General features: G+C 40.0%; 1 non-coding gene across 1 annotated transcript; it reads left to right on the forward strand.

Moving 5' to 3' along the window:
- Nucleotides 1-4,823: 4,823 nt before the first annotated feature.
- Nucleotides 4,824-4,946, forward strand: LOC119627449 (U6atac minor spliceosomal RNA). Its single transcript, XR_005243642.1, has one exon. It is a non-coding gene; the product is annotated as a U6atac minor spliceosomal RNA (small nuclear RNA).
- Nucleotides 4,947-5,255: the final 309 nt, after the last annotated feature.

Genomic DNA, 5,255 nt, shown 5'->3' on the forward strand with positions numbered 1-5,255 from the left:
ATTCATTCAGGTAAAAGTTCTGCAAAATACAGGAGAAAGCTCCATTCTTTGGGAACTGCTGCATGTCAGACACAAGGTAGATTTTCCTTCTCTCCTCTCTCCATCCAATGGCTTTGAAACAGACAAGTCATTCCCATTTGCATGTGGGAGAAGTGACCGGGAAGGAGATTAAATTATTTGTACAATGTCATGTAGGTCGAGCAATGTGAAATAAGTACAGTTTCATCTGAATTTAAAATTGTATTTTTAACTCAAACAAGACAATGTATTTTAGTTAAATAACAATGATTTCTTTTCCCTGAATGTCATCCTAGTATGTTTTGTGGTCTGTGGCCCAGTCTGGCACCCTCTTTACACAATGGTAAGCATAGGAGAGGACTGATTGTTTGCCTTTGAACACTTTTATTCAAACACAGTTTTTCTTGAACTTGACAGGCATATTCCATGCAACAAAGCATGTTCTTTTTGAAAATTATTATTCAAAAAAATAGCAGTGGGATGACGTAACTCGGAGGCTGTGTGCTTAGGACTACCCTGCCACAGCCAAACTCTTCTGCAGACATAAAAGCCAGCAGCCTGGCACTCTTCTTTGCCCATTTCCCCCACATCGCAGTCAGCCAGCTTCAGATCTAAGCAAGCCTGCCTCGTAGCCGTAGGTCCCAGGGAGAAGTGGTGTTTGCAGTTGGTTGCCACTGAAAGGCAGCGTGATGGTTAGTGAACCAGATGTCTTGACACGTAGGAGGCTTCCGGGGCAGATACCCACCCACAGATTCTCAATTAGGAAAATCTACAATTAGCATGACAGTGAGGAGAAGGATCTGGTGTGCAATTAAAATATTTTGGCTAATTCTTATTTTGCTGATACATCAGTTATTAGCCTTCAAAATACATATGAAATCCAGTTATTTGCTAAAATATGAAAAACTGTTACAAAGAAGAGATCAGTAGAGTAATGTGATAAACTTGTGCTGGATTTGTCAAAAAAAATCTGCTTCAAGGCTAAAAATCATAGATTCTAGGATATGGTTTAGATAACACAGAGCATAATCCTCATGGATCTGAGCAGACTTGAGAAGTGAACTGGAGGTGAAAAATTCCAATCACAATGAAAAAAGATCCTTCTAATGGCTTCAGCAATTCCAATGTGTCTTGAGCCCCAGAAGATTTTGGAGTTTGCAGCTGCAGATGACAATTCCTTTTCTTTTCATTCTTTCTTTCGTTTTTTTTTTTTTTCTTCTCAAACTGAATTTCAACAATGAAGCAAGTGATTGCAGTGTGGCAATACACAAAACCTGTTTTCAGAGGGCTGCCTGCTTGCAGAGGCCTGGGAAATCCATGCTTCCAAGTCACAAACAATAGGTCTTTTAACCTAATGCTTTGCCCTAAACTGGGTGATAAACAAGTTTCCCAAAATTGTCATGGTCCAACATATTAGGAAACCTACAATAAGAAAAGCTTAGCATAGTTTTCTGTGCTCCAATTAAGAAGAATCTTCTAGAAGAGCTTTCACAAGCTGGAGAGCAGCTTCCTCCAATCTGCAATTGAAGTATGAGTCTCACTTTCACATGTATCCTCAGGCAACAGCATCATTACCACAACATAAAGACGAACGCATGACTCTACTGTGTGGGGCACACTGCGGGGGCGATGGCTGGGATCTGTATGGATGAAGAAACATTCCCCAGGGAACAAAGAAATTCACTTGGATTATTATTTCTCTGCTTACCCAATCCTCCAATTAAGCTGTATTTTGAAGGAAAGAAATGATTAATTTCCTTCTGCCCTGAATATCTTGTATGTTTTAATGCTACTTTAAATGTATTCAAAGAGATGGGAATGACCCTTGGCAGACAGACAAGGACATTCATCCATTCTGTCAGCCAACTGACTGAAAATGCAAAGTCACAGGATTACTGTCCTATTTTTTGCAGATACAGAAATAAATATGGGGGCTGGGGGGCTTTCCCTTGTTGTTTATCAGGGAAGGCATATATTTTAGCATTCTTACACTGGAGGGGGTTAAATGGTTGAGAAAACTGGACTTAAAATACCAAATGGTGGGAATGATCACTAGGCTGCTCAGAGAAGGCAAGAGTTGAACAGATAGTAGTTGAATAGAAACAAAGAGTGGGAGTTTTCTAGATGAGCAAGGATAGGAAGGACATTCTAAGCAGAAGGAATTGCATGAAGACACAACAGCATGAGATAATAATAAAAACTCGTATTTATTCAGCATTTACTATATGCCTGGGCTGGGTTGAGCACTTTTCAAGCACAATTTCAATTACTCATTGAAATCACTTTATGACACAAGTACTATTACTCTGCCTGCTTAATATATGATAAATCGAGGCTTTGAGAATTAAATAATGTGTTCAAGTCAAATAGTTAATAAGTAATGGAGGTGGGACTCAAACTCAGGTCTTATTTTTTATTTCTTTTCCTGAAACTGAGCTCCTGATGCCATATTGCTACATGGCACATGACCCGGAGGTGTGGAGTCAGGATAAAAAGAAGCTCCACATCAGGCAGGGATTCTCCGGCTGCATACACAGATAAGTGGAGTGTTTACTGCACTGTGAGCAAGGGAGTGAGATGACCATAGGAATGTTTTCAAAAGATTCCTTTTGTAGCAGTTGTGCAGACAGGATTGGTGAAGAAGACCTTGGAGGAAGGGAAAGCTGAGAGAATAGGTGGAATTTTCTCTCCTGATGATAAGTAATGAGCGCGAAATAAAGGCAACTGTATGGAGATGGATGTGGAGGATTGATTTGCAAAATATGTAGCATTAACGAGCTACGTGACTTGGGCAGAGGAGAGAGGACTCAGAGAAATGCCCGTGTCTTGCTTGGCTGGGAGACTTGGTGAATTGAATGACCTATAGCCAAGATTCTGTGAACAGAACAGCTAACAATGAATACCGATGATCTGCTGTCTCTCAGCACCAATCAGCTGTTCCCGGGTCCCAACGTTATGAGAGGAGGTGAGCACATGCAGAACAACACAGCTAACTTCAGGGCTGCAGAAGCCTCCAAACAGGTCAGGGGAGAGCAAAGCAACACAAACAACCCTACAACCACACCTGGGTCCTACTTTATGAGGGGATTGGAGGGAGAATACAGGCAATGAGTACTACAGGAGATCAGGAGAGAAATGCTCACTAGGGGCTAGATCTATGCAGGAGATGGAAGGGCCTTAAGCTTAGAAGATGGGAGGACACCTGAGGCAGTCAGTGTGTTCATGCAGTAAGGATTGGAGTTTACCTTCCCTGTAGAATCTGTCTGCAGCATACAGATCAAATGGTACATTTCACTTGGCTTGCAGAAACCCTTGAAGGAGGTCATATTAAGTGATTTGTTGTTGTGTATTTTCTGCATGTGTTTATGTGTTTAAATTGCTTCTGTAGGCATTCATGTGCATCAGGATTCCATGGGGTAGACATTAACATTGAAATGATCAGATTCCACCCCAGGGATTCCCTGACAGGTCAGGAGAGATGGGGCGGAAGCAGGTGGCTCTGACCCATTAACAATAGTTGTCAAAGTGGTTCTGCTGCAAGTGTGTGAAGACCATACTTCGAGAAACACTGCTCCGGGACAGGTTTGATCAGGATAGTGACACCTGGGAAATTGCATATTAGGAAGTGTGACCAGTCAGCCTTGTGCTTTTTTTTTTAAATTGCAGTGGTCACTAGATACTATAATATGAAATAAAAACAGAAGTCCTTTTAGATATTCAGATCAGAGCCTTCAAATCCTTTGGATGCCTTTTTAATTCCCTTAGTCTTCATCTTTCTCCCTTCTCCCTGCCTCACTGTCTCTCCTAAACTCTCATATTTTTTTCTCTTTGTTTTTTCTTTGCTCCTTGCACAACTCCTGGATCTCCCTTATCTTCTCTGCATCCCTTTCGTAGCTCTCACCCCCTCACTATCCTGGGTTCACCTCACATTTTCTTTCTTTTTCTGTTTTTCCTTCCATCTTCTTTTATTATTGCAGCATCCATCTTATGTGGTGATTTTTCCATTTATTCGTTTATTGCTTTCTATTGGTATTGGATTGTGTCAACTACTTTTTTGCATCTATTGAGATGACCATATGCATTTTCTCTTAATTCTGTTGACATGGTAAATTGCACTGATTGATTTTTGACGGCTAAATCAACTTTGCATTTACTTGCTACCTCTTTGCATTTCCTTAGCCATGACATGGCATTTTATATACCTACATATATACAGACACATGCACACACTGAATTAGCTTGTCAGTTTTAAAGTATGTAATATGTGGTATGTGTCCTTGAAGCATATTTGTCTACACTTCTTAGTTTTTGTAAAGCCTCGGTCTAGTTTTGATAGAGGGTAATTCTGGCTTCATAAAATTAGTTGAGAAGTGTTTCTTACTCCTCTATTTTCTGAAATAATTTTTGTAGCATAGCAATTATTTCTTTCTTAAATGTTGGATAGAATTCACCAGTGATGCCATCTGGGCCAGGAGTTTTCTTTTTCAGAAGGTTTTTAATTATGAATATGATTTTTTTAATTGACAGAAGTCTATTTTTTTTTTATTTCTTCCTAGGTTAGTTTTTTAAATTAGTGTTCTTTAAGAAATTTTTCCACTTTATATAATTTTTAAAATGTATTGGAATAGAATTGCTCATAATATTTTCCTATTATCATTTTTAATTTCTGTAGTATTTTTCATGATTTCCTCTCTTTCACTGCAGATATTACTAATTTACATCTTATATTTAATTTCTTCATCAGTTTAGCTGGGGGAGACTATTCTAGGTATTATGATTAATGAGTTGTGAAAATTCTGATTTCTGTGTCATACGAAAGGAGAGAAGGTTAGCACTCCCCTTGACAATGCTGGAAGGGGCCCTCGGCCTGACAACATGCATATGGTTAAGACGTTGCCACCTACTTCATGATAATGCCTTAAAGTTAAATGTTGTTGGCCAGGCATGGTGGCTTGTGCCTGTAATTCCAGCACTTTAGGAGGCCTAGGTGGGAGGATTACCTGAGGTTGGGAGTTCAAGACCAACCTGGCCAACATGGTAAAACCACGTTTCCATTAAAAATACAAAAATTAGCTATGTGTGGTGATGGGCATCTGTAATCCCAGCTACTGGGGAGGCTGAGACTGGAGAATTGCTTGAACCTGGGCGGTGGAGGTTGCAGTGAGCCGAGATCACACCACTGCACTCCAGCCTGGGTGACAGAGCAAGACTCTGTCTTAAAAATATATATATACACA

Source organism: Chlorocebus sabaeus, chromosome 14 (genome assembly GCF_047675955.1).
Source record: "Chlorocebus sabaeus isolate Y175 chromosome 14, mChlSab1.0.hap1, whole genome shotgun sequence".
Taxonomy (NCBI): domain Eukaryota; kingdom Metazoa; phylum Chordata; class Mammalia; order Primates; family Cercopithecidae; genus Chlorocebus; species Chlorocebus sabaeus.